Source organism: Ovis canadensis, chromosome 3 (assembly GCF_042477335.2).
Source record: "Ovis canadensis isolate MfBH-ARS-UI-01 breed Bighorn chromosome 3, ARS-UI_OviCan_v2, whole genome shotgun sequence".
Lineage (NCBI taxonomy): Eukaryota > Metazoa > Chordata > Mammalia > Artiodactyla > Bovidae > Ovis > Ovis canadensis.
This window is the reverse complement of record NC_091247.1, coordinates 56314342-56337265: the sequence shown is the minus strand read 5'-3', so window position 1 is coordinate 56337265 and position 22924 is coordinate 56314342.

Sequence of the window (22924 nt, the reverse complement as noted above, 5' to 3'; positions counted from 1 at the left end):
ATCAACAGATGAATAAGGTGTGATATAGATTTACAATGGAACTACTTGGCCATACAATAATTACATTTTGCCATTTGCAACAACATGGATGGACTCAGAGGGTATTATCCTAAGTGAAATGTCAGACAGAGAAAGATAAATACTGTATGATATCACTTATATGTGGAATCTAAAAATTACAACAGGCTAGTGAATGTAACAAAAAAGAATCAGACTCACTGATATAGAGAATGAGCTAGTGGTTACCAGTGGGGAGATGGTAGTGGGGATGGGCAATATAGGGATAGGGGATTAAGAGGTGCAAACTATTTGGTATAAAATAAGCTAAAAAGGTATATTGTACAACCAGGAGGATATAGTGACTATTTTATAATATCTATAAGTGGAGTATAACCTTTAAAAATTGTGAATCACTCTTCTGTACACCTTATATAAAGATGTATAAATTTATATAATATTGTACATCAACTATACCTCAATAAAATATTTACATTGAACAAAAACCATATATACAAGTGATAGAAAATGTAAGCTGTACAAATTGGTGAACCATCTTGTCACCAAAACACAAAACTTTATTCTCCTGCTTCAGGAATAAGAAAGAAAATATTAATTATGCAGTAACTTTTAAAATCAAATGTTCTATATACAGTATGTTTAATACAAAGACTTGTATTTGTTTTTACTTTAAGTGAAAAATTAGCAGGAGAAACTAAGAAAATTTCAGTTATTTACAAATGTTTAAAAATAGAAATATTGCTTTAAAAATTAACTGCCTAAAAGTTAAGCAAATATTAAAAAGTAATATAAGTGATAAAATAAAATATCTTTTTACATAAAATAGTATACAATGAGTTGATTTAAAGCATACAATACTTGACAATTTATTTCTGCAAAATATCAGTTTGCAATTCACAATATTTCAATCATGTATATCTTCCTTCTCTTCTTTTTTACTTACTTAACTTTAAAATTCAACTGGACAGTCAGTGTAATTTTCAAGAAATCAAATGAAGTTTATTTTAGTTCCTGTTAAAAGAATTTGAGAGTGGCAAGAAAGTCATTCAAGAAGCCAATATTAAATAAAATATTCACAACTCTCAAGCTCAAAATCAAATGACAGCACTCAAACAAAATGGAAAATTTTTGATTGGGTTTTAAAAACCCTTTTAGTGAAACAGAAGGACAGCACATGTGATGAATTTGAAAACTACACAGAAACAGATTTCCAGTTATGTACTGAGTTACTAGGATTATGCTTAAGCAATGTACACAGCATGCATTTATGTACTGTAGAACATCCTGGTGTGGTCAGATATCATTATAGTCATTGACATTGTCATCTGATTCATTACTCTATCTCATCATACTCCCCACAGAAAAACTAAGACAAGTACATCATAATAAAATAAGAGTGGAAATCCAAGTTAAAAAAAATCATACCCTTTAAAAATTTATTTTTTTCTAAAAATTTAATTGGAATGTCAAATGAGATTATTAAAGTAAAATATTAACTTAAAAAATCTTTACTGTGGTAACATTAGCAAATGGTCCCTAATGCGTATGTGTGTACCTATAGATACACACAGACTTACCATTCCTACTTGATAGGAAATCAACCCTGAATATTCATTGGAAGGATTGTTGCTGAAGCTGAAGCTCCAATACTTTGGCTACCCGATGCAAACAGCTGACTCATTGGAAAAGACCCAGATGATGGGAAAAATTAAAGGCAAAAGAAGTAGGGGCTGGCAGAGAATGAGATGGTTAGATAGCATCACTGACTCGATGGACATGAGTTTGAACAAATTCCATGAGATAGTGAAGGACAGGGAAGCCTGGCATGCTGCGGTCCATGGGTTTGCAGAGTCAGACACAACTTAACAGCTGAACAACAACAACAAGATGTATGTGCTTCCATATCCTTATGTTCATGTGTTTTTATTTCTCCTCAGGATGAATCTCTGATGATGAATAAGAAATTTATTCTGGGGCGATTTTCTGGTGTATTACAGAATAATTTCTATTTCTCTGGGCTTCCAGTTGCTATAACCTGGGCTATCTTATTTAGTTAGAATGCATAAGTGATTCTTTAGGACCCAGAAGGTGAATCATTAATTTCTTTCTGAGAATGAAGGCTGAGCTACAACATCTACAGGTGATGTTGGCTCATGGTTCAGGAATTAGACTATCATGCTTGGATTCTGGAGCTCTCATTAGGCATTCCATTCTATTACTACCTCAATATGTGAAACCCAAGCTTCCCCAGACTTCATTCACTTTTGAGGGTAAAATTAGATTATACCAATAGTCAAATTTCACTCTCTCCTCACCTACATAATAAAGGATCTCCTATTCTTAAAAGAAATCCCTCTCTTAAGGGGGTCTCATGTACATTTGACAATGGTCTTGGTGCTCTTCCCTTTGTAATCCCCTCGATATATTCATGGGTGCCTGTAGGACCCATGAACTCAAAGGAATGGTACTTTCCACCTTGGTTACCTGTAAGTCTATGTTTTGTTTGTCAAGTGAAATTCTCTGAATTCAGTGGTTTTTCATGTCGGGAGGGATCTCTCATTGCAGATGCTTGTACTTAACACAATGATGTGTCTCTGGCAAAGCCAAGCCAAATGTAATGCCATGCTCCATTTTCTTTTACAGCTGTGGTTGAGGCTGGTAGGGGTGCACCAGCCAGCAGCAGCAGGACAGATCATTCATCACTGAATACCTGGCACCGAATAATAAGGTAAGAGACATTCAGAAACCTCTACTGGGGGCTTTTGATGAGAAGCCATGTGTATCTGTCAATTTTTTTCTCTGTGATTCTATCATGCAAAAAATCATGGCCAGACTCTGTGCTAGAGTCTAGAGGCTAGACTCACACTTTTTATAAGAAAGGTAGTTAATGAATTCTCTGATGACTCAGTGGTTAAGAATTCACCTGCCGATGTAGGGGACACAGGTTTGATTCCTGGCCCAGAAATATCCCACATACCTCAGGGAGCTAAACCCGTGTGACACAACTACTGAGCCTGCACTCTAGAGAGCAAGTGCTGCAGCTGCTGAGACAGAGTGCTACAACTATGGAAGCTTGAATACCTAGAACCTATGCTCTGCAATAAGAGAAGCCACTACAATGAGAAGCCCTCACACCACAACTAGAGAAAGCCTGTACACAACATCAAAGACCCAGCACAGCAATGAAAAAATAAATAAAAAAATTAAAAAAAAAAAGGTAGTTAAATGCAGAGGATGAGATGGTTAGATAGCATCACCGACTCAATAGACAGAGTCTGAGAAAACTCCAGGAGAGAGTGAAGGACAGGGAAGCCTGGCATGCTGCAGTCCATGTGGTCACAAAGAGTTGGATATGACTTAGCAACTGAAAGACAACAAAATAAAATGTAATATCAGTATATAAGCCCCTTATTATTTTAATTGAAATAAACATTCAGGCCAAGACTGAACTTCTAATTACATCTAGGCCAAGGCAGAATGGCTGAGTTTGCCTCAGCCTCCCAACCACTCTACCTAAGGAGGATTAGGTTCTGGCAGGTAAAGTCCAGGTGTGGGTTGGTTTGTGCAGAGTGAAGGGAACTTGATTTTCTTGTGTTCTTTCTGAGCTGAGGTTTTAGAGTCCAGGACTGTCTGTAGACTTGTGCAGTGTCCTGGAGGCCTCCTTGAATACACCCATCACCAACCGTGGCCACTTACCCTTCTTGGAATTTTCACTAGTCAATGACTGTCAATCCTGGCTGCTTATAATAATCATCTGAGGAATTTAAAAAAATGCCTATGTCTCAACCTTAAATCCTTGGATATATAGGGTCCATATCTACATTTTTATCAATGCCTGGATAGTTCTTATGTAATGCCAAGGTTGAAAAGTAGCCCAGAGACATGAATTGTGAACCTTGATTGCATATTATAATTACCTCACTTTTATGGCATCCGGTCCCATCACTTCATGGGAAATAGATGGGGAAACAGTGGAAACAGTGTCAGACTTTATTTTTTTGGGCTCCAGAATCACTGCAGATGGCAATTCAGCCATGAAATGAAAAGACTCTTATTCCTTGGAAGAAAAGTTATGACCAACCTAGATAGCATATTTAAAAGCAGAGACATCACTTTGTTGACTAAGGTCCATCTAGTCAAGGCTCTGGTTTTTCCAGTGGTCGTGTATGGATGTGAGAGTTGGACTGTGAAAAAGGCTGAGCCCCGAAGAATCGATGGTTTTGAACTGTGGTATTGGAGAAGACTCTTGAGAGGCCTTTGGACTGCAAGGAGATCCAACCAGTCCATTCTGAAGGAGATCAGCCCTGGGATTTCTTAGGAAGGAATGATGCTAAAGCTGAAACTCCAATACTTTGGCCACCTCATGTGAAGAGTTGACTCACTAGAAAAGACTCTGATGCTGGGAGGGATTGGGGGCAGGAGGAGAAGGGGACGACAGAGAATGAGATGGCTGGATGGCATCACTGACTCGATGGACGCGAGTCGGAGTGAACTCTGGGAGTTGGTGATGGACAGGGAGGCCCAGCGTGCTGAGATTCATGGGGTCGCAGAGTCGGACACAACTGAGCGACTGAACTGACCTTAGGAATCCTTATTTAATTGATGTTGGGTGTGATCTTTATTTTTCTCCATTAGGACCCATTGCCACAGGTATGCTTTTTGAAAGAAATATATTATTTATTCATTTTTGGCTGTGCTGGGTCTTCATTGTTGCATGTGGGCTTTCTCTAGTTGCAGTGAGCAGGGGCTGCTGTTGTAGAGCACAGTCTCTAGAGTGTGTGGGCTTCAGTAGTTGTATCATACTGGCTTAGTTGCTCCTCAGCATGTGGGATCTTCCTGGACCGAGGATAGAACCTGTGTCCCCTGAGTTGGCAGGAGGATTCTTAACCTCTGGACCACCAGGGAAGTTCTTGTGTTACACTTTATTTTGTAATAGGTGTCTTCAAATGTTTTAAAAAGTTCTCAGTTGAATGCATTGTTTCATCGTAGAGCCAGTCTTGAGAATAACTGCTCCAGAGCTCACAAATGTGAAGGAGGTTACGTCTGTGAGTGCTGGTACCCTCATAGCTGCCCAGTTTGAATGTACTTTCTTTTTTATGAACCACTTCAAATGACAGCTTCATTAACTAGTCTAAAGACAGGAAGATGCTGACCATTGTCTTATCTTTGGTACTTGGCAGACATTGCTCCCTCCCTAACAGATCTAATTGAATTCTGCGTAAATCATATTAGGTGGCCCCACCCCAGGGCAGATGTGGGATCATTATGGATGCTTAATTTTGGGAGGATCATTATGGATTCAGGAGATAAGCCTTGGCCAGTTCACATGTTCAGGGTAATCTCTTGTCCCTGGAATGAACTCACTAGATCACATACTCTATAGCCAAGAGTGTTTTAAAACTAGACTTATTGAGTGCTTAGAGTCTTATAACCTCTGGAGTGGACCAAGTACTAAGGTTGTTGGGGACCCCTGGGGTCAAGGAGTTTGTTCTCCATTTCTGTGAACATTTGAATTCTTTTTCTATATTGGAGTATGTGGGTAAAGGACTGATGGAAGTGCTTGCTTCTCCAAAAGGAACGACAATATTTTACGTATTCACTGCGGCCACATCATGTCAGTTCTTTAACAAATGATAAGTGGTACCTCCATGAGGATCTTTTGAATGATGTTCACTTCAGTCACTCAGTCGTGTCCGACTCTTTGCGACCCCATGATCGCAGCATGCCAGGACACCCTGTCCATCACCAACCCTTGGAGCTCACTTAGACTCACATCCATCGAGTCAGTGATGCCACCCAGCCATCTCATCCTCCGTCGTCCCCTTCTCCTCCTGCCCCCAATCCCTCCCAGCAACAGAGTCTTTTCCAATGAGTCAACTCTTCACATGAGGTGGCCAAAGTACTGGAGTTTCAGCTTTAGCATCATTCCTTCCAAAGAAATCCTAGGGCTGATCTCCTTCAGAATGGACTGGTTGGATCTCCTTGCAGTCTAAGGGACTCTCAAGAGTCTTCTCCAACACCACAATTCTCCAACCATCAAATCTTCGGTGCTCAGCTTTCTTCACAGTCCAACTCTCACATCCATACATGACCACAGGAAAAACCATAGCCTTGACTAGATGGACCTTTGTTGGCAAAGCAATGTCTCTGCTTTTGAATATGCTATCTAGGTTGGTCATAACTTTTCTTCCAAGGAGTAAGCGTCTTTTAATTTCATGGCTGCAGTCACCATCTGCAGTGATTCTGGAGCCCAAAAAAATAAAGTCTGTCACTGTTTCCACTGTTTCCCCATCTATTTCCCATGATGTGATTGGACCAGATGCCATGATCTTCGTTTTCTGAATGTTGAGCTTTAAGCCAACTTTTTCATTCTCCTCTTTCACTTTCATCAAGAGGCTTTTTAGTTCCTCTTCACTTTCTGCCATAAGGGTGGTGTCATCTGCGTATATGAGGTGATTGATATTTCTCCTGGCAATCTTGATTCCAGCTTGTGTTTCTTCCAGTCCAGCGTTTCTCATGATGTACTCTGCATAGAAATTAAATAAGCAGGGTGACAATATACAGCCTTGACTTACTCCTTTTCCTATTTGAAACCAGTCTGTTGTTCCATGTCCAGTACCAACTGTTGCTTCCTGATCTGCATACAGATTTCTCAAGAGGCAGGTCAGGTGGTCTGGTATTCCCTTCTCTTTCAGAATTTTCCACAGTTTATTGTGATCCACACACTCAAAGGCTTTGGCATAGTCAATAAAGCAGAAATAGATGTTTATCTGGAACTCTCTTGCTTTTTCCATGATGCAGTGGATGTTGGCAATTTGATCTCTGGTTCCTCTGCCTTTTCTAAAACCAGCTTGAACATCTGGAAGCTCACGGTTCACGTATTGCTGAAGCCTGGCTTGGAGAATTTTGAGCATTACTTTACTAGCATGTGAGATGAGTGCAATTGTGTGGTAGTTTGAGCATTCTTTGGCATTGTCTTTCTTTGGGACTGGAATGAAAACTGACTTTTTCCAGTCCTGTGGCCACTGCTGAGTTTTGCACATTTGTTGGCATATTGAGTGCAGCACTTTCACAGCATCATTTGTTAGGATTTGAAATTACTCAACTGGAATTCCATCACCTCCACTAGCTTTGTTCGTAGTGATGCTTTCTAAGGCCCCCTTGACTTCACATTCCAGGATGTCTGGCTTTAGGTGAGTGATTACACCATTGTGATTATCTGGGTCTTGAAGATCTTTTTTGTACATTTCTTCTGTGTATTCTTGCCACCTCTTCTTAATATCTTCTTCTTCTGTTAAGTCCATATCATTTCTGTTCTTTATCGAGCCCATTTTTGCATAAAATGTTCCCTTGGTATCTCTAATTTTCTTGAAGAGATCTCTGCTGCTGCTACTGCTGCTGCTGCTGCTAAGTCGCTTCAGTCATGTCCAACTCTGTGCAACCCCATAGACGGCAGCCCACCAGGCTCCCCCATCCCTGGAATTCTCCAGGCAAGAACACTGGAGTGGGTTGCCATTTCCTTCTCCAATGCATGAAAGTGAAAAGTGAAAATGAAGTCGCTCAGTCGTGTCTGACCCTCAGCTACCCTATGGACTGCAGCCTACCAGGCTCCTCCACCCATGGGATTTTCCAGGCAAGAGTACTGGAGTGGGGTTTCATTGCCTTCTCTGGAAGAGATCTCTAGTCTTTCCCATTTTGTTCTTTTCCTCTATTTCTTTGCATTGATCGTTGAAGAACGCTTTCTTATCTCTTCTTGCTATTCTCTGGAACTCTGCATTCAGATGCTTATATCTTTCCTTTTCTCCTTTGCTTTTCACTTCTCTTCTTTTCACAGCTATTTGTAAGGCCTCCCCAGACAGCCATTTTGCTTTCTTGCATTTCTTTTCCATGGGGATGATGTTGATCCCTGTCTCCTGTACAATGTCATGAACCTCATTCCATAGTTCATCAGGCACTCTATCTATCAGATCTAGGCCCTTAAATCTATTTCTCACTTCCACTGTATAATCACAAGGGATTTGATTTAGGTCATACCTGAATGGTCTAGTGGTTTGCCCTACTTCCTTCAATTTAAGTATGAATTTGGTAATAAGGAGTTCATGATCTGAGCCACAGTCAGCTCCTGGTCTTGTTTTTGTTGACTGTATAGAGCTTCTCCATCTTTGGCTGCAGAGAATAGAATCAATCTGATTTTGGTGTTGACCATCTGGTGATGTCCATGTGTAGAGTCTTCGCTTGTGTTGTTGGAAGAGGGTGTTTGCTATGACCAGTGCATTTTCCTGGCAAAACTCTATTAGTCTTTGCCCTGCTCATTCCGCATTCCAAGGCCAAATTTGCCTGTTACTCCAGGTGTTTCTTGACTTTCTACTTTTGCATTCTAGTCCCCTATAATGAAAAGGACATCTTTTTTTGGGTGTTAGTTCTAAAAGGTCTTGTAGGTCTTCATAGAACCGTTCAACTTCACCTTCTTCAGCGTTACTGATTGGGGCATAGACTTGGATAACTGTGGTATTGAATGGTTTGCCTTGGAGACGAACAGAGATCATTCTGTCATTTTTGAGATTGTATCCAAGTACTGCATTTCGGACTCTTTTGTTGACCATGATGGCTACTCCATTTCTTCTGAGGGATTTCTGCCCACAGTAGTAGATATAATGGTCATCTGAGTTAAATTCACCCATTCCAGTCCATTTTAGTTCGCTGATTCCTAGAATGTCGACGTTCACCCTTGCCATCTCTTGTTTGACCACTTTCAATCTGCCTTGATTCATGGACCTGACATTCCAGGTTCCTATGCAATATTGCTCTTTACAGCAGTGGACCTTGCTTCTATCACCAGTCACATCCACAGCTGGGTACTGCTTTTGCTTTGGCTCCATCCCTTCATTTTTTCTGGAGTTATTTCTTCACTGACCTCTAGTAGCATGTTGGGCACCTACTGACCTGGGGAGTTCCTCTTTCAGTATCCTATCATTTTGCTTTTTCGTACTGTTCATGGGGTTCTCAAGGCAAGAATACTGAAGTGGCTTGCCATTCCCTTCTCCAGTGGACCACATTCTGTCAGGCCTCTCCACCATGACCTGCCCATCTTGAGTTGCCCCACGGGCATGGCTTAGCTTCATTGAGTTAGATAAGGCTGTGGTCCTAGTGTGATTAGATTGACTAGTTTTCTGTGAGTATGGTTTCAGTGTGTCTGCCCTCTGATGCCCTCTTGCAACACCTACCATCTTACTTGGGTTTCTCTTACCTTGGACAAGGGGTATCTCCTCACCGCCACCCTTCCTGACCTTCAATGTGGGATAGCTCCTCTAGGCCCTCCTGGGCCTGCGCAGCCACTGCTCCTTTGAATGATGTAGCAGGTGATATCTCTAGTTCTTGAAACTTAGTCGAACTCTTACTTGGATTGATAATGAAAAAATAAGCAAACAATCAAAGTGGACTTCCCTGGTAGCTCAGACAGTGAAGAATCTACCTGTACTCCAGGAGACCTGGGTTCAGTTATTGGGTCAGGAAGATTCCCCGGAGAAAGGAATGGCAACCCACTCCAATATTCTTGCCAGCAGAATTCCATGGACAAAGGAGCCTGGTGGGCTGCAGTTCATGGGGTCACAAAGAGTAGGACAGGGCTGAGCGACTAACACTTTCACTAACACTAAAAGTAGTATATAAATTCCAGGCTCCACCCAAAAGTTAGAGTAATATTAAGATTCCAAGGATCTGGTTATGATATGGTTAAAATGGCCTTCCTATAGCACCCAACTTGGCCAAATGATCTCTGGGGGTGATGAGTTATTATCTTCTGCTTCAAGCACTAACAGTCTCCACCCCACCCCTATTGTCCCCCAAAAGGATGTCTTACACTTCTATGCAGAACGTCGTTACGCTGTTTTTAGGGCCAAACAACCATTTGTTCGAAAACTCCATGTCTCAGGCAGCATCTAAAACTTATGCCAAGCTACTTCCTTTTACTTTAGATATATTGACATCTAAATGACACTCCTGTCTAGAGTCACAACAGGTTCTATGCCACCTGGACTGCAAAAAATTTACTTAGAAATTTAGTATTCACCTACAACCAGCAAAAAAAGTATCAGAAGTTTCAAGAAGAATTAGAGACTTAAATGTGCTCTGATATGACCAACTTGTGCGTGCAATGATGCATCAGAAATTACTGAGCCTGGAGGCCAGTGTCTTTGTCCTGCCCCCACTTTCGACAGCTTACTGCCCCACCATGAGCAAAGGGAAGGTGAAGGGCAGCTGATATGAAACATGGAACAAACATAGACTTTCATGCTGTGCTCACTGCTGCACCCACAGCTAAGCTGTGATTAGCTTAACTCCCAACATAAACCAATTGGCATTCTTTGACAGTCAAAAATCACTAAGTGAACTTGCTACATAGCTGAATATTGCTTGGTTTTCCATGTTATGAGAACAGAAATCACTGTTGATAATTAATGTTACCAACCAAAAGTTTTCAAACTCTAGGAGAGGAGTAGGACAACTGAAGGAAGGATGGAAATGGTGATGGGGTGGAGGTAGAGGGGCTCCCAAATATCTGGCAAACAAGGGGAAGGTTATTTGAACAGTGGTTAAAAGATGAATCACATGATCTTTGTCCCACAAATCTTCACTCTTTGGGTTTTCTCCTTCACAACAGACCAGCTCAGGAAAGAGTAACATTATCTTTTACTTTCTGTTATTTCAGTGATACTGAAATTTAGTGCCCTGTTGACTTGGGGACCAGTCTTAGATCTCTTTAGACCTAAGAACTCAAGATTTCCCTTATAATCCGTTAGCTTCTGAAATATTTAATGCAGTAGTAAATTTCTCATCACATCATCTTATACTATGGACATTTCTCTCCAGTCTTTTTCTGACCAGTATATTTTTCTCTTAAGACCATTTTCTCCCATGTTACTCATTAGATCTGTAAAATGGGAAGCCCCTCCTTTGTGAGGGAATTCTTTGTACATGCTTACTTAATTTCCCTATCCAGAACCTTCTTTCTAATAACCTCAGCTCATTAAGAAATATTTGCATCTGCATCTTCCCACTCACCCTTTTGGGTCAAAACATAAATGAGACCAGACTCATTCATTCCATCCAGCAATGAAAACCAACAAAAATCCTACCAAGCCCCTCCCACATTGCCTCAAATTGCTCGCAGCTAGAGTCAATCATTTTTCCTACCCTGTTTTTCCAGCTAAAAACCTAAAATATGTTGAAGACACACGTTCCTATAGGACCTCCAAATGGTGTGTATGCAGGCTTGTCTTCTTTTCCTGCCATAAACCAACCTACAGCCCGGATGCTCTGGTGATGCATCTTGGTCCTACTTACTTTTTTATAATAATGGATCTTGACAGGCAATTTCTATTTGCTTTCTTCCCATTATGACTCCCATTTTACCAGAATTCCCCAAGGCTAAAATCCATAATCTTAAAAATGGTGGTGGTTTAGTTGCTCAGTCATGTCTGAGTCTTGCAACCCCATGGACTGTAGCCCACCAAGCTTCTCTGTCCATGGGATTCTCCAGGCAAGAATACTGGAGTGGGTTGCCATTTTCTTCTCCAATCTCAAAAGTGATCTAGAGTATAATAGGTTTCCTGGAAACTCTGTTTTTGTCTAATAAATTTGTGACCTAGTGTAACCTCTCCCTGCCTTGAAGCCTGGGCTTCCCAGGTGGCTCAATGGTAAAGAACCCACCTGCCAGCACAGGAGATACAGGAGACTTGGGTTCGATTCCTGGGTCAGGAAGATCCCCTAGAGCAGGAAGTGGCAACCCACTCCAGTATTCTTGCCTGGGAAATCCCATGGACAGAGGAGCCTGGAGGGCTATAGTCTGGGAGTCCCAAAAAGTCGGCTATGACAGCAACTGAACACATACTCCTCAGTTCAGTTCGGCTTCAGTTCAGTTGCTCAGTCGTGTCCGACTCTTTGCTGACCCCATGAATCACAGCACGCCAGGCCTCCCGGTCCATCACCAACTCCTGGAGTTCACTCAAACTCATGTCCATCGAGTCAGTGATGCCCTCCAGCCATCTCACCCTCTGTCATCCCCTTCTCCTCCTGCCCCCAATCCCTCCCAGCATCAGGGTCTTTTCCAGTGAGTCAGCTCTTTGCATGAGGTGTTCAAAGTATTGGAGTTTCAGCTTCAGTGTGAGTCCTTCCAATGAACACCCAGGACTGATCTCCTTTAGAATGGACTGGTTGGATCTCCTTGCAGTCCAAGGGGCTCTCAAGAGTCTTCTCCAACACCACAGTTCAAAAGCATCAATTCTTCAGCACTCAGCTTTCTTCACAGTCCAACTCTCGCATCCATACTTGACCACTGGAAAAACCATAGCCTTGACTAGACAGACCTTTGTTGGCAAAGTAATATCTCTGCTTTTTAATATGCTACCTAGGTTGGTTATAACTTTCCTTCCTAGAAGCCTGCAAATAAGATACCTTCGTATTGCTTGCTTCTCCAGCACACAAGGCTATACAAACCTCTGATGAACAACTGTAGTTAGGCCAAGGTTGCGCTGAGTTGTATTTTAGGAGATGGTAGCTCAGCAGAATAAAAACATTTCTCCTCCTCCAGTTTGGAAGCTATCCATGCCTGTGTAACTTTATGGTGTATACTCCATACAACTTTTTATGTACAGAGTCTGGTGGGGAGTGGATGCAGTAATGTGCTTCAGTGACAATGTTTCTATCACATCCAACTAAAACATGATTCGTAACATTTTCAAGCAACACTCCCTTTCACTTTGATCAAAATGTAATTCATTTTGGAATGTTTGGTTTCTCTCTCCTGGTCATAGACCTCTCACTCATTGTCTCACATTAAACCTAGTTTATTCATTTTTATGGTTCAAAAGATCCAGAGCCTTATGATTATCTTCAAGATAACTGAAAGTGTTAGTCGCTCAGTTGTGTCTGACTCTTTGTGACCCCGCAGACTGTAGCTTGCCAGGCTCCTCTGTCCTTGGGGTTTCCCAGGCAAGAATACTGGAGTGGGTTGCTATTCCCTTCTCCACAGGATATTCCTGCCCCAGGCATCGAATCCAGGTCTCCAGCATTGCAGGCAGATTCTTTACTGTTTGAGCCACCAGGGAAGCCATATATGATTAAATCTCATGACGGCTCAAAGACACCCCATCTACACAAAAGACCTCACCTTTTGTGTAGATGGGTGGATCTTATCCAAGACTACCAGGGAAAGATGGTCCCCAAATGAGGCAGGAAGAAGTTTCTCTTTGCCTTCCTATGCTTTGCTCAGGGGACCAAATTCTCCTACACCCCCAACCTAGGGAGGTAGGTTTTCTTTTTATAGGTCTTTGTTTTGGCATTGCTGATTATGCACAGTTGTGGAATCAATATGGATTCTCCCTTTGGAAAACAGCCATCTTGAATGGTACTTTGTCTTTTATATCTCTACTGAAACTGACATGAAGTCTATTGTCCACCCAGGAGCCTTTGATGAGGTTACACGTGCTGCTGCTGCTAAGTCACTTCAGTTGTGTCCGACTTTGTGCGACCCCATAGACGAAACACCATGAAGCTCCCCTGTCCCTGGGATTCTCCAGGCAAGAACACTGGAGTGGGTTGCCATTTCCTTCTCCAATGCATGAAAGTGAAAAGTGAAGGTGAAGATGCTCAGTCGTGTCCGACTCTTAGCAACCCCATGGACTGCAGCCTACCAGGCTCCTCCGTCCATGGGATTTTCCAGGCAAGAGTACTGGAGTGGGTTGCCATTGTCTTCTAAAGTTACACTATTACAATCATTGATCATATATCGAACTATACATTTGATCAACTGCTTCAAGTCTAGTCATCATTTCTGTTGAAGGCTCAGTCATATACTTGGTAATACAAGAAATAATAATCTTGTGAAACAAGCAAAATACAGTTTAGTGTAGTTGATACTATGTTATATATACTATAGTTAATAGTATGGCATAGTTAATAACATTAGTGGAATTAGAAGTAAATATTTTAGCCATGCGCCTCCCACACAAGTTTTTTTTTAAAGATTGCCAAGACTAGGGAATGGGTCACTTAGAGCAGAAATCTGGTTTTTCATGTGGTTCAAATGTGTTACATTAAGGGATTTATCAGGTACAAAAATACAGCATTCAGTTTGAATTATAGCACAGATATCTCCCTGAGATGCTGTAAGGTGTCAAGGGTCTTGCAGTCGTGCAGCACTGCCTTTCTCATCATAGAGATGTCGGAATTCAATAGGCTAATAGCCCAGTTCAGTTCAGTTCAATTCAGTTCAGTTACTCAGTTATGTCCGTCTCTTTGCGACCCCATGAATTGCAGCATACCAGGCCTCCCTGTCTATCACCACTCCTGGAGTTCACTCAAACTCTCGTCCATCAAGTCAGTGATGCCATTCAGCCATCTCATCCTCTATCATCCCCATCTCCTTCTGCCCCCAATCCCTTCCAGCATCAGGGTCTTTTCCAATGAGTCAACTCTTCGCATGAGGTGGCCAAAGTACTAGAGTTTCAGCTTTAGCATCATTCCTTCCAAAGAATAGCCCAGTTACTATCATTTAAAGCTTATGAAAGTTGTCAAGGCTTAGATATGGTCAATTACATCCTTCAGTCCCATTGAAGGCACACACACACACACACACACACACACACACACACACACAAGCTGCTAAATGGTCATACTAGTAGAATACAGATCTTTGATCATTGGGATCATATCAATGGTAGATTGGTTGGGATTACCTGTAATTTGTTAACATGTATGACCTTAAATTCATGGGAATCCCAGGCTACACCTTCATATCATCCCTGTAGATGTCAAGGCCATAAATTAGTGCCACAAATCCACTGAGTTCCATACCAATCATTCTTTCTAAGAGTAATTACAGGCATAGTTCATAAAGCACACAGCTTTGTCTCATAATTACCAGGTTGATCATTTTTTAGTATGATTTAACTGTTCCCAACATAGAGGAGCCTTTAAACTTAAATGACCATAGCCTCGTGTTAACCATGTAGATCCTCCCCATAATTGTAGGAGTTTTCCTGTTAATAGACGAGAAGTTGATTTTTTATTGAGACTTAGCTCCCCTGGCTAATGCTTTGGCTGATGTTGCATCAAACCCAGCAACCATTTGCCCTTCCCAGGACATGCCTTTGTTTCTCTCCCCACTTTTGTAATAATTCTCTTGGATACTTCCTGTTCTCCCAGACTCCTCATCTTCAGAGATGTCATTGCTACCTATGCTACCATAAAGGGCCACATTCTTCTTATGGAATCCATAATCTCATGGCATGAAGATGCTACTTCAGGGACATAATCCAGACTGATCGTATTGGCACCTCCCTGTTAAGAAAGAATGGCCTCCTCTAATGGCCGCTGTTGAAGTCACCTGTGCATGCTGCTGCTGCTAAGTCACTTCAGTCGTGTCCAACTCTGTGCGACCCCATAGATGGCAGCCCACCAGGCTCCCCCGTCCCTGGGATTCTCCAGGCAAGAATACTGGAGTGGGTTGCCATTCCCTTCTCCAATGCATGAAAGTGAAGAGTGAAAGTGAAGTCGCTCAGTCGTGTCCGACTCTTAGCGACCCCGTGGACTGCAGCCCACCAGGCTCCTCCGTCTATGGGATTTTCCAGGCAGGGGTACTGGAGTGGGTTGCCATTGCCTTCTCTGCACCTGTGCATACCAGTAAGAAATTGCTCTGGTGGTGGTTAGTTTTGGCATCATTTTCTTGCTTGGTCTAGTATGATCTAGTAAAGAAGGTGAAGGAGATTTGAAAAAAATAGCCATTACAGAGTGAAGAGGGTTTGCTTCTCCAAACAAGTAAAACATTCAGGTGTTGGGTCTATATTAGTCTACTAGTGAAACAGGAGGGAAGAGGGCCAGCCAAAACTTTTCAATTAATAATATGGCAATAGGACATGGTTGGACATGAATCTGAGTGAACTCTGGGAGTTGGTGATGGACAAGGAGGCCTGGCGTGCTGCGATTCATGGGGATGCAAAGAGTCAGACACGACTGAGTGACTGAACTGAACTGAACTGAACTGAGGACATGGTTAGAACCAACTAGATCCAAGATGAGGAAAGATTCAACTTCCAGTAGCATCATTATATGATTCTTGAGCCTCATTGTTTGCTCATTGTAACATATTAGCATACCAAATGACACAAACACCAGTGCCACGACAGTTATGAGGTTAACCATAAAATGCCAAAAAGTGGGTTGTGGCCCCATTCCTGGAGATCTCCATCCCTCCCCCAAAGTAATTGGAATAATCCTCCTACTCATTAGCCTATGAAATTACCCAGCCATCAAAAACTAACCACACCATATTTCAAGGCTCTCTCACTTTCTGAGATGGCCCACACTCTGTCTCTGGAGTGTGTTTGTCTCTAAATAAATCTACTTCTTATCTACCACTTCATTCTCTGAATCCTTTTGTGATGAAGCAAGAACCTCAAATTCACCGGGAACTAAGCTTGTTTACTGTTATTTATGTTAACACTGAATATTTATATAATGTAAATTATGAGATATGTATTAGGCAGGTGGGGAAATGGACATGCCTTTAGTTAGGAAAAGAGGCAATAATATAAAATAAATCTAATATAGGAAATTAATAAACAATGGTGAAAAAGGAAACCTCAAAAATTCCTAACATAATCATTACTTAGTAAAATGGAAGAAAATACCAAAATACTCATCTGAATATTTTGCACTCAAAGTTATTGCTTATAAGGAGCAGGGAATGGTAGGTGGGGGGCTACAGGGGGAGGTTGGTGAGGCAGGTCAAAAAGGCTGTTTTTATAAAACAAAACAAACTTGTAGAGCTATTCAACTTTCTAAATTATGTCTATTAGTAACTGACAAAGTTAGATTAAATTCTGAAAAGAAGTGATAATAAAAGAATGAGTTTTTTCCTTCTATCTGATTGGAAAAGCTTTAATATATTGATGATTTTTCCAAAGGGATATTTGAAACTACATATGAAAACTTCATGCTATATGCCCTTGTGCTCAGAACCTCTGGTTCTAGAAATTGACCCCCAAAGAGTTCAGTGTTACTTTATTTGAATGTACAGTCAAACCTGTTCTGTGATAATATCCATGCCACCTGCCATTTTTGAGCATTTATGTATACCTGGCACTTATAAATGGCATCTAATTTAACCCAAATGACAACACAGTTATTTAGATATCATCAGTCAGTTCAGTCACTCAGTTGTGTCTGAGCGACCCCATGGGCTGCAGCGCGCCAGGCTTCCCTGTCCATCATCAACTCCTGCAGCCTACTCAAACACATGTCCATCGCATTAGTGATGCCATCCAACCATCTTATCCTCTGTTGAGAAGATGTCATAGACCCCCTTTTACATACAAGGAAATGGCTCTCTTTTTCTTGTTCCTCTTTTTCTCTGCTTTCTCTCCTCTTTTTTCCATCTCACTCCTCATTTGGCTCCTTCTCTCCTTCCTCCCCTTTCTCTTCCTATATGATAGGAACGCTGTCTAGCAGGCAGTCTTCCTTTCATTTAACATATATGATTGGATTCATTTCAAGGGATGGTAGGGGAGAGGAAAACTCTCTTGTCCACAGAATATGTTCTGTAAGGTAGCTTTTCAGTTGTTGTTGTTAAGAAAGACTCTATTTTGTCCTCCTGTTTTTCTCAGTTGGTGAGGACTGAAGGTGGAAGACAGTAGATGACAACAATCAAATATTCAAAAGTCCATGTTGAAGAAAATCTTATCAATTAATAAAATTGTAGGCTAAAAATGTTAGATACAGCAAGGAAACATGCCAGATTGGAAAACTTGATGTGACCTCTTAACTGTATAATGAAATAGATATTCTAGTTGAAAAAAAGTGGCCCATGGCAATAATAATTTCAACAGCAGCAATTTTGTTTATCACTAAATCTCATATGTGCCTCTAGTGACAGAGCTTCATCTGTTTTGCTTTTATCCACTAAAATATCTACGTCTTCTTTAAACAGTAGCTAGTTCCCATGTTTTTGCAGGAAAATTAAGGATGGGTCTAGAACATCTTGTTTCTAGAAAGCAAGAATGTGATCAAAGTGTCAATTCCCTAGTCAAAGAACATCAAGAATATATTTAGATGTATTTATTTGGCTGAGCAGGAAAGAACACACAAAGAGAATCTTGGGCGTGTAGGTAAAAAGGAGATGAGAGAGGCTATTATATGATTTGTGCTTATGCTGAATGGTTTTATGGAGAGGTTGAGGAAGCAAGCACCAACCCTGAATTGAATAATGTCAGGTAGCTAGAAGTTCAGCAACTGAGTATCTCAGTAATCCTTTTTCAGAAGACAAGAGGATTGAAGCTAGACTGCAGATGTCATTGGTAAGAAAGCAAAAATTACACAGAGAGCTTTTCTGCTCTATCCACTTGACCATGTTTGTTAGAAATTGTGTGTTATAGCTTGACAGCCAGCAGGAATGATTTTCACTTTTACAAAAATATTCAGTTCAGTTAAGTTCAGTTAAGTTCAGCCACAGTCAGCTATCAGTTTTGTTTTTGCTGACTATATAGAGCTTTTACATCTTTGGCTGCAAAGAATATAATCAATCTGATTATATTATAATATTAAATTATAATATTATAATGATGATATTATATTATAATAAAATTACATTCTATTACAATGACCATCTGGTGATGTCCATGTGTAGATTCTTCTCTTGTTGGAAGAGGGTGTTTGCTAAAAATATTCCAGGTAGCACTTAAAGAGTAAAGGAACTAGCTTAAAAGGACTCCTACTGGTTAAGCTCAGACAACTTGAGCATCAAAAAACACTGATAATTATGATCATTAAGGCTATGAGGTCATTAAAATACTCAAAATGAAATTAATATAAGGTACACAAAGGTAGCTATAATAAGAAGATAAATATGATAGAATATATTTAATTCCTGGGCTTCCCAGGTGGTCCTAGTTGTAAAGAACCCACCTGGAAATGCAGAAGACATAAGAGATGCATATTTGATACCTGATTTGGGAAGGTTGGGATCCCTGGAGGAGGACATGGTAACCCACTCTAGTATTCTTTCCTGGAGAATCCCACGGACAGAGCAATCTGGTGGGCTATAGTCCATGGGGTTTCAAAGAGTCAGACATGACTGAAGCTATTAGTGAGCATGAATATTAAATTCTTATTGGTTATATGTTTTCAATTAATACCCATAGACAGACATTTATTACCTTCATGTTAAGAAATGTTCACTTCAGTTCAGTTCAGTCACTCAGTCGTGTCCGACTCTTTGTGACCCCATGAATCACAGCACGCCAGGCCTCCCTGTCCATCACCAACTCCTGGAGTTCACTCAGACTCAAGTCCATCAAGTCAGTGATGCCATCCAGCCATCTCATCCTCTGTCGTCCCCTTCTCCTCCTGCCCCCAATCCCTTCCAGCACCAGAGTTTTTTCCAGTGAGTCAACTCTTCACATGAGGTGGCCAAAGTACTAGAGTTTCAGCTTTAGCATCATTCCTTCCAAAGAAATCCCAGGGTTAATCTCCTTCAGAATGGACTGGTTGGATCTCCTTGCAGTCCAAGGGACTCTCAAGAGTCTTCTCCAACACCACAGTTCAAAAGCACCAATTCTTCAGTGCTCAGCCTTCTTCACAGTCCAACTCTCACACCTATACATGACTACTGGAAAAACCAGAGCCTTGACTAGATGGACCTGAGTCGACAAAGTAATGTCTCTGCTTTTGAATATGCTATCTAGGTTGGTCATAACTTTTCTTCCAAGGAGGAAGCGTCGTTTAGTTTCATGGCTACAGTCATCATCTGCAGTGATTTTGGAGCCCCCAAAAATAAAGTCTGACACTGTTTCCCCATCTATTTCCCATGAAATGATGGGACCGGATGCCATGATCTTTGTTTTCTGAATGTTGAGCTTTAAGCCAACTTTTTCATTCTCCTCTTTCACTTTCATCAAGAGACTTTTTAGTTCCTCTTCACTTTCTGCCGTAAGGGTGGTGTCATCTGCATATCTGAGGTGATTGATATTTCTCCCGGCAATCTTGATTCTAGCTTGTGCTTCTTCCAGCCTAGCATTTCTCATGATGTACTCTGCATATAAGTTAAATAAGAAGGGGGACAATATACAGCCTCGATGTACTCCTTTCCCTGTTTGGAACCAGTCTGTTGTTCCATGTCCAGTTCTAACTGTTGCTTCCTGACCTGCATATATGTTTCTCAAGAGGCAGGTCAGGTGGTCTGGTATTCCCATCTCTTTCAGAATTTTCCACAGTTTATTGTGATCCACACAGTCAAAGGCTTTGGCATAGTCAATAAAGCAGAAATAGATGTTTTTCTGGAACTCTCTTGCTTTTTCCATGATCCAGTGGATGTTGGCAATTTGATCTCTGGTTCCTCTGCCTTTTCTAAAACCAGCTTGAACATCAGGAAGTTCACAGTTCACATATTGCTGAAGCCTCACTTGGAGAATTTTGTCATTACTTTACTAGTGTGTGAGATGAGTGCAATTGTGCAGTAGTTTGAGCATTCTTTGGCATTGTCTTTCTTTGGGATTGGAATGAAAACTGACCTTTTCCAGTCCTGTGGCCACTGCTGAGTTTTCCAAATTTGCTGGCATATTGAGTGAAGCACTTTCACAGCATCATCTTTTAGGATTTGAAATAGCTCAACTGGAATCCCATCACCTCCACTAGCTTTGTTCGTAGTGATGCTTTCTAAGGCCCACTTGCCTTCACATTCCAGGATGTCTGGCTTTAGGTGAGTGATCACACCATTGTGATCATCCGGGTCGTGAAGATCTTTTTTGTACAGTTTTTCTGTGTATTCTTGCCACCTCTTCTTAATATCTTCTGCTTCTGATAGGTCCGTACCATTTCTGTCCTTTATCGAGCCCAAGTCCTCCAAAACTTAAGTTACATTATTTCTGGAAAAGCAACATGTTTCAAAACTTTAAAACCTATCTGAAAGGTATGCTTTCAGAGGTGCTGTTGGAGATGGACATGGCAACCCACTCCAGTGGAGGATCCCATGGACAGAGTAGCCTGGTGGGCTACAGTCCATAGGGTCACAAGAGTCAGACACGACTTAACAACTAAGCCACCACCATCAGGGGTGCTGTGGGGTGACCATGGCTTGTAGAGACATGAAGCAAGATCTCAGTTCCCCAACCAGGGGGTTGAACCTGGAACTACAGAGCTGCTCTGGCTCTTGTCCCCTTTGGAAAGGAATTTCAACAAAGAGAAAATAATAAAGTAGGTAGAGTGTTTATTAAGAGATGAATATGTGTGGATAGACACATGGACAGGCTTAGTAAGAGAGCGTGCGCAATGCATTTTAGTCCACCTTTGGGGTGGGTTAAGTCACTTAGATGATGAGTTCTTCCATGTCTTTGTTTTCCTTTGGCCAATCATCTTGCTTTGTTGTTTGACTCAGGGCCCTCCCCTTTGTGTGCATGCATCCTTTAACTAAGATGGATTTCAGTGCAAGGGTCCCTGGGAAGTTAGCAAAACTTATTATGGCCTGGTGCTCTCTCCCTTTTGATACCCGAGGAGCCTTTCTGATGTATGTAGTCAAGGTCTCCCTGACTCCAAGAATGAGAATAGGTCACCTCTTGATCTTTTACCCAAGCAGGCTTTAGTCCCTCTGCATCCCTGCTGTTACTGTTATCTTAACGTGTACCCAAGGGAAAAAGTCCAGCTATTTACCCCTTTCTTGTTGTTACTTCTATCTTGAAGTATAAATAAGACGCTTGTTGCAAATATCTAGTCTGGAGTTCATCTATCACTGCCTCAGGTAGAGACTTAGAAGTCTCATAGCGTAACTGTAGCTAAGTTGTGTCTGACTCTTTGCAACTCCATGGAGTCGCAAAACCAGCCTTACCTGTCCTTCTCTATTATTATAAAAAGAGACTCAGACTAATGTCCCAAGGCTTGGCTTTGAATCACAGTGGTCTACCTAGTTAGGACTCATGGCTAACCAAAATCTATTAGTTACAAAATTTCAGAACCTTGCATCTCAACTGCACTAAGATGGCAATCTTTTTCTTTTGTGACTGGTAAACTATGTCAGCCCTGAGAAAACTTCGTAAGACATAAAAAATAAAAATTCTAAGAAGGAAGAAACATAAGAATATATGGTAAAATTAAAATTTATCTTGACTCCAGCATCTTTGTAACCAGTTTAAAGAATCATAAAAATTATTTAAATTTGTTTTATTATTTTTCATTTTGTTAGAATTTTCAGAAAATATGAAATATTAAAATCACAATTTTAGTTAAATTATTTCTAACATTTTATTATATTAGTTTGTAACCAATTAAGTTTGGGAAAATCTAATTTGTTAGATTCCAAATCCAGATATTAGTTACAAAAATTACATGTGAAAATTTAGACTAGTGACTGCTTACTGCTTGAAAAGAATGTTAGTTTTTAACTGAAGTTAAACAATTAACGAATGAGATATTAGTGATAGTAGTGAAACTTCTTTATGTCCAGGGTTTTCTAAGACATCAAAGAGTCCACTAACACAGCGGAGTTAACGAGAGAACTGAAATGCAAGGTTTGAAGAGCATCCATTCATTGTCCTTTCAGATGTTTCCAGAACAATGTTCTTCTCTGAGAGCAGCCCGTCACCTGCATCTCCTGAGAACCTTGTGATTCTATGCTCTTGGCCATAAGTAGGTTAGGGAAGATGACATTTGTTTCTCTTGGTTATTCCCTATTGGTCACCAAATGATACCCCCGGGATCAAGCAGGAAGAACAGAGGAGAGTGGCCAGAGAGATGCTGCCCTGAGTCTTCCGTGGAAGAATACACGTCTGCATCTACCGAGTCACTCAGGATTTCCTCTGCCCCATTATGGCTTTTTAACATACAGAAGTCATACACGGCAGTGCCCTGAAATCCCCAATCC